General features: G+C 45.6%; 1 pseudogene; it reads left to right on the forward strand.

Annotated features, from left to right (window-relative positions):
• The first annotated feature begins 2601 nt into the window (after positions 1-2601).
• Positions 2602-8017, forward strand: part of LOC119339064 — a 6968-nt pseudogene continuing 1552 nt past the window's right edge.

Below are 8017 nucleotides of genomic sequence, written 5' to 3' on the forward strand. Positions count from 1 at the left end.
ACTCTGATTACTGGCCTGTTTGCCAGGTATCACACACATCTTATTGTGCCGAATCATTTATCTTTTTTTTTATCATCGCAAACAGGTTACCCTGTTTTCTTGGTATCACACACATATTGTCATCACCCACATATTGTCACTTGTAAATATTTGTGTTGTTTTTTATCATCGCAAAAAGTTCTCTGAGTTGCCGGTTTGCTGTGTATCACACACATCTTGTTAAGTTCAACCGTTTATGTTGTCTTGGCTCATCACAAATAGTTCATCTGAGTGAACTGTATGTTGTATATCGCACACACCTTGATCTGGCTGACCGTTTCTGTTGTGTTGCCTAATCACAAACAGTTCATCCGAGTGAACTATATGTCGTATATCGCACACATCTTCATCTGGCTAACTATTTCTGTTGGGCTCATAGCAAATAGTTTGTATGGATCAACTATATGCCACGTATCGCACACACAACTCTAATCTGAATCGTGTTTGATGTCTCTGCCATCGCAAACAGTTTGTATCACTTTTGGTAGTTTTCTTACACCATTGTTTTGTGATTAATGCATCGTACACAGTTTCGTTGAACGGTCTTTGATTGTAGTGTCGCGTTAGGACCATCCTACAATAGTGGGTGGATCCCCCTCCAGGAGATATCTGACCAGTATTTTTTGTATATTCAATATAAAATCTCCGCCAAGTTTCATCCAATTCTAAGAACTTTTATTTCTACACAAAAAAATAATGCCAAAGTAGTTCTACTCAAAACAACATTGGTATAGGTTAGGTTCCATTCAAATCATGCAAATTAGAGTCCAAAACAAGAGCAAAATTGTTAGAAAAAGTTTGGAGACGTATCGATCACCTCTACTTTGTACCGCATCCACATCAAGATAAGAAAAGTAGGACATTGTGTTTTACCTCTTCGAGAGGTGCCGAACCAGGGTAAACACGTGTGTCCCCGTGTCTTTGTTACCATTGTGCCAAGGCTACCAGATCGCGACCCCCAACCCGACCTGCCGGATTTAACTTCAACAGTGTTGCCCTTCTCCCGATTCCCTCTCTTGATCCCTTCCGAAGGTGATCTTTTCTGCTTATTTTTCGTGGTTTGGGGTCTTTCTATTCATCACATATGAGTCCAATCCCATAGGGTTGAATTAGCCGAATAGGGGGAGGTGGCAAGGTATGATACGATCGCTGGTATGAGAGGGTGCAGTTACCATGCACTGTCTTTTCTTCTGAATCACCAGACATGGTTTGGTTTCTCCCCACTTGATCATCTCTATATGGAAGGCTTTTATGATGTCGAATTAGCATATTTTACACCAAAATAGGTGCTCTCCAACCAATGCTCAAATCTCCTACTTCTTTGGAATCCTAGTGAAGTGTGACAAAAGGGCATGTGAACACGGCAAAACACAAAAAATCTTATGACTAAGATTAGAAAAAGTAAGATGAAAACTACAGTAAAATGTACTCATCAATCTCCTAGCAGGTTTTGAGCGGGACGGGGAGATGATGCAATCTTTCCTTTCCATCTCATGCAATAGAGGAAAGTCGTTCATTGTGTAAACATATTTTGACAAGTTATTTCCTATCTTTTTTGATCTCTACTTTGGAGTCCCGCCATGTGGTCTCGGAAGGAAGCAGCTGGTCGGTTCTCTTGGAGCAAATGCTTGGCCTATTTTTTGAGAGACCTGCCTAGTAAATGGATTCTCTTTGGATGATGTTGAAACATAAACACACATGTTATCCTTAGCTTCTCCAGTTCCTTTTCACCTCAAGTTCTCCTATTGTGAGATCAATGAGAGGTACATTGTTTGTCTTTGATGTACCCTTTCATAGTTGATAACAAAGATGCACACTAGTCACGTGTGCTACCGAGAGGGTAGCATGGTATCCCCACCGAAAGGAGTTCACCACGTGCCACATTTCTTCAAGAGATTTTCCTCATCTTTATCAATCACGGCGTTTCTTTGTATTTTTGTTTAGTGTGCTACCAAGTGGATAGCACTGCATCCCTAGGGAAAGGAGTTCATCACGTGGCACATCTCTTCGATAGATTTCTTCTTATCTTCATCAAGGGATGCGGTCTTTTGTATTTTCTCTTTGTAAACCTTGTGCAATTTCTATGGACCTTGGACTAACGAAAGCATGATTGCTAAAATAAAGCTATAATTTATAATACAATCACTATTGAGCCACTAGTAATGCACAATAATACACTAAAATTTACAAGTTGAACCATACGAAGGGTATATGGAAATAGAACAAGTAGTGTTTGTATGTTTTTTTACATTAGTGTTCATAAGTTTCAATCAATTGTTTGCTTCTTCTTCTACAATTTGCATACTCTCGAGAAAAAAATCAATCTTTAGGGTTTTCTCGATGACTTCATGATTACTAGCCAACAACTAATCAACAGTTTGATTAGATAAAAAACGAGTTTGGTTAGTTGGTCAACTCTAGAGAGAGATAGTGCCAGTGTACTATTGAGTGGCGTGCACTAGACTACAAAGTTATAGGGCCTGAGAGGCGAGGGAACTCGCTTCAAACACTTGTTTTCCCAGCTAGCAGCTCCACTCTCCGGCCGAAACACTCATTGCCACCATGGGCGACGATGCCGCCTCCCACCCCACCCGGCACTACAACGGCGAGGACCGCATCAGCGCCCTCCCCAACGACCTCCGCGGCCACATCATCACCCGCCTCCCTTTCGCGGACGCCGCACGCACCGCTGCCTTCGCCTCCCACTGGCAGCAGATCTGGCGCACCACCCCGCTCATCTTGTGCGATGCCGATGCCGACCTACCTGAGGCCACGCGCGTCGCCACCGTCGCTGGGGCCCTCGCCAGCCACCCGGGGCCCTTCCGCACCGTCAACCTCTTCAGTTGCAGGTCCGCCTCCCTGGATCTCGAGCTCCCCGAGTGGCCGCGTCTCCTCGCCGAAAATATATAACAGAACACCTGCACCAAGGCCCTCACTATCTAGCCATCCATTCTGCGCTTCGCGATTCGTGCAAACACATTTCTCTTTTCTGTTTCTCTCGCATAAAACATGTTTTGAAGTTCAAACCTCTGCAGCGTGGCAAAGCTTTCTATCTAAAATTTAGGATAAATATTTCAGATTTTTTGGTCAAAAATAAATATACAAAAAATGATTTTTAAAATTTAAAGATCATTTTTTGTATATTTATTTTTGACCAAAAAATCAGAAAGATTTATCCTAAATTCTAGATAGAAAGCTTTGCCACGCTGTAGAGGTTTGAACTTCAAAACATGTTTTATGCGAGAGAAACAAAAAAGAGAAAATTTCAGATAAAAAGTTAGTTGTGTTGCACAGATCTTAAAGCAATATTGGACAGCTAGGATAGCAGGGCCCGGGTGCAGATGTTCTAAAAATCCACGTCCCTCTCCTCGCTGCCAAGTTCACCAAGAACCTCTCCTTCCTGAACAAGCAAACCCAGCCCCGGACCACCTTGCCGCCCCTCCCCGCCGACATACTCCGATGTGGCACGCTCCAGTCCCTCTCCTTGGCCTACTGGAAGATCCCCGACAACCTCCCGCTCGCCGTCGATGCCTTTCCCAATCTCCGGAGGCTCGGCTTGGTAAGGATCGACATGAGCGACCAGTACATCCACCGCTTACTCGCTGCTAGCCCCGTTTTGGAGAACCTTGGTCTCGTGGTCAAGGGGAAGCTCGAGCGCGTCCATGTCTGTAGTCAAAGCCTTAGGTGTTTGCTCCTTGGGTTGTCCAAGGTGGAAGATTTCACCGTGGTGGATGCCCCGCTCTTGGAGTGCATCATCTTCTTCAAGCCACCTTATGGTGGAACCGATTGCGTGAGGTTCAAGATTGCTTCGGCACCCAAGCTACGGGTGATCGGCTACCTCCATGCAAGAATTCACAAGCTGTAGATCAGTGACATCATCATCAAAGTATGGCTACCTTTCCTTCTCTCCCTAGTTTTGTGGAACTATTCTTCTTTTTTCAATGAAAAGGGGTCTCCCTTGGCTCCATTCATAAGAAAGAAACCATATAGCTGGAGTACTGTTTATTACAAACTCTCTAAGATCACATGGAGGCATAAGCACCTCACTCTAAAATCCTGAATAGACTTTTGTCTATCTCGTCAAAACCACGGGAGAGAGATTAGAAACTAGGGGGGATCATAGGAATACTAATAAAGGAAAACAGAACAAAATAACAAAACATTCTACTTTCAAACTCTTACATGGGTAGCAATCCCAAGTCAGGCACGCGGGTTAGTGAAGAAACTCATCAGAGCCCTAAGAACACCACGTGGATATAATCCTTCTCCTCTTTATGTTTAAGCTGGTACTTGATTGTGGTTCTTCCTCCATGAGTAGTTGTTCCCACCACTTCTTTCCATGAGATTTTCTCACTTGTTTTTTCACAAAGTTTCAGTTTGGCTCCATAGCAAAGGTGAAAGATCGAGGATGTCGCCTAGAGGGGGGGTGAATAGGCGTTTTAAAATAATTACGGTTTAGGCTTTAACAAATGCGGAATAAACCTAACGGTTAATTTGTCAAGCACAAAACCTAAAACAACTAGGCTCACCTATGTGCACCAACAACTCATGCTAAGCAAGATAAGCAACTATGTGATAGCAAGATATATGACAAAGAACAATATGGCTATCACAAAGTAAAGTGCATAAGTAAAGGGCTCGGGTAAGAGATAACCGAGGCACGCGGAGACGACGATGTATCCCGAAGTTCACACCCTTGCGGATGCTAATCTCCATTTGGAGCGGTGTGGAGGCACAATGCTCCCCAAGAAGCCACTAGGGCCACTGTAATCTCCTCACGCCCTCGCAAAATGCAAGATGTCGTGATTCCACTAAGGGACCCTTGAGGGTGGTCACCGAACCCGTACAAATGGCGACCCTTGGGGGTGGTCACCGAACCCGTACACTTTGGCAACCCTTGGGGGCGGTCACCGGTACCCGTCAAAATGCTCGGGGCGATCTCCACAACCTAATTGGAGACCCCGACGCTTGCCCGGAGCTTTACACCACAATGATTGAGCTCCGAACACCACCAACCGACTAGGGGGCCCAAGCACCCAAGATAAACAAGCTCAAGGGCACCAAGCACCCAAGAGTAATAAGCTTCTCAACTTGTAACTTCCACGTATCGCGTGGAGAACTAAAACCGATGCACCAAATGCAATGGCAAGGGCACATGGAGTGCCCAAGTCCTTCTCTCCCAAATCCCACCAAAGCAACTAATGCTAGGGAAGAAAATGAGAGGAAGAACAAAGGAAGAACGCGAAGAACTCCAAGATCTAGATCCAAGGGGTTCCCCTCACTTAGAGGAGAAAGTGATTGGTGGAAATGTGGATCTAGATCTCCTCTCTCTTTTCCCCCAAAAACTAGCAAGAATCCATGGAGGGATTGAGAGATAGCAAGCTCGGAGAAGGTCAACAATGGGAAGAACACGAGCTCAAAGGATGAGGTTCAATGGGGAAGAAGACCCCCTTTTATAGGAGGGGGAAAATCTAACCGTTACCCCACTGAACATCCCCGCACAGAGCGGTACTACCGCTTGGGCAGGGCGGTACTACCGCTGAGAGCGGTACTACCGCGCTGGCGAGGAAGACCGGGCCCTGGCCCCAGAGCGGTACTACCGCGGGAGAAGAGCGGTACTACTGCTTGGAGCGGTACTACCACTCCTACTACCGCTCCTAGTACCGCAAAACCCGACATGAGAAAACATCGGTCTCGAATCGAGGCGGTAGTAGCGCAGAACAGCTGCAGTACTACGGCCGAAACCCGCAAGCGGTACTACCGCCCTGCAGAGCGGTACTACCGCTGAGAGCGGTACTACCGCTTCGTGGAGCGGTACTACCGCTGGAGAGCTTCTGCGGTACTACCGCTGTAGACCGCGGTACTACCGCTGGTGCCACCCTTATGCCACTACCACGAAAACAAAGTATACTCCAAGGAAACCAGAACTGCCATAACTTCTGCAAATGAGCTCCGAATTGAGCAAACTCAAGCTTGTTGGATAGAGAAAGACGAGTAGCATCAAAACAGCGAGGGGAGGTATGCTTAGCAAACAAAGGAGTGAAACCTCCAACCGAGAGGAACCGGCATACCCTCCAACAACGAAAACATCATAGAAGATGCATGAGAACTCCATTTTCGATGAACTCGAGCTTGTCATAAAAATGACCATAAGCTCCAAATCTCACAAGGAGAAGAACCAAACAAGAACCAAAAAGATGATGCAAGGATGCAATGGTTTGAGCTCTCAACGAACGATATGATCAAGCAACTGATCGAGAGCCCCCCTTGATAGTACGGCAATCAATCCTATAACCCGGTCTCCCACAACTACCGTGAGACCGGTAAAATAGAAAACCTATCAAGGGCAAACCTTTGCCTTGCACATGATCCACTTGAGCTAGATGATGAAGATCTTCTCCTCCTCAAGATGGACCACCTTTCTTGATTGCGTTGGCTCGATGAAGACTAGTAGATTGCTCCCCCATACTCCACTATGGGTGAGCCACTCTTCTGCACATCTTCACAAGTCCATTATCGCTACAATGGACAGCAAGCTTCAAGCATATGATATCTACGTGATGAGCCTACTTGAACTTGCACACCGCAACCTAACCCCACAAAGAACTCTTACGAAGACCATGGGTTAGTACACAAAGCATAATTGACCATGCTTACCATACCATGGGATCACTTGATCCCTCTCGGTACATCTTCTATGCTTTGTGTATTGATCAACTTGATTCATTCTTTGACTTAGTCTTGATCAACCTTGAATCTTTCCAACTCTCTTCATTTGGATGATGTATGACCAATCTTTGGATAATTCCTTAATAGCACCTTGGTCAACTCATAAACTCCTTGAAACCAACACATGGACTTCAAGAAAAACCTATGGACAAAACCTTCAAATATAACTCAAGGTAACCATTAGTCCATAGAGATTGTCATCAATTACCAAAACCAAACATGGGGGCACCGCATGTTCTTTCAAAAGGGAGCCTTCTACCTTCATCCATCAAGGCTCCTCCTTACAGCTCCTGAAACGGTTTTGTCTAGACTCTCAAGTATTGGGAGACTAGGCCTAGCACCTATTTTACAGAGATCCATGAAACTCTGTTAAATATTATAGAGTTTCTAAAGTTCAACAACCCCACAAGATTGCAGATGTAACTACATTCAAGTGAATCTATCTTTTATTGCAAAGCCACACCTTAGCAACAGATTCAAAGTTAACGATTGGCACCTAGAAAAGCATTTCAACATCTTCCCAGATTTTCCTAGATACAATACATTCGAAAAATGATATAGAGTTTCTATGTCTTTGCAATGAACACACTCTAGGGGTTTAGCCGTACCCCTTTTCCTTAGATTGTCACAAGTCATGATTTTTTCTGGGAGAACAGCCAAAGGAAACCTTATACCCTAGGGGGCACTTTAATACTCCATACTCACTAGTAGAAACACGACTTTTAGTACCGGTTCATAAGGACCTTTAATACTGGTTCTGGAACCGGCACTAAAGAGTGGGGACTAAAGGTCCCCCCCCTTTAGTCCCGGTTCAACACGAACCGGGACTAAAGGCCCACCACGTGGCACGAGACGCGCCGTGGTCTGGGGGACCTTTAGTACTGGTTGGTAAGGATTTTTTTTGAAATAAAGCAGAAACAACCCGCCTACTGGGCCGGCACGACCTGCATACGACTAACCCAATCTCTAGTTGGGCCAGGATGTAGGCCCGTACGGCCCAGTAGGCCCCACAGGGCAGAAGACTTGCAATAGGCCCACAAAGGCCTGCTTAGAGAGGAGCTCGACACGGTAGCCGCGGCGGGGCTTATAAACTGGTGCGAGCTCCTCTCAACTAGCGAGGTGGGACTAAACATTGTGCACTGCGGGTGGCAGCGCACCACCTTTAGTACCGGTTGGTGGCTCCAAGCGGTACTAAAGGGAGGGTCTTTAATACCGGTTGGAGCCACCAACCCGTACTAAAGGCCACTGC

The sequence above is a fragment of the Triticum dicoccoides genome, chromosome 7B, assembly GCF_002162155.2.
Source record: "Triticum dicoccoides isolate Atlit2015 ecotype Zavitan chromosome 7B, WEW_v2.0, whole genome shotgun sequence".
NCBI classification, from domain to species: domain Eukaryota; kingdom Viridiplantae; phylum Streptophyta; class Magnoliopsida; order Poales; family Poaceae; genus Triticum; species Triticum dicoccoides.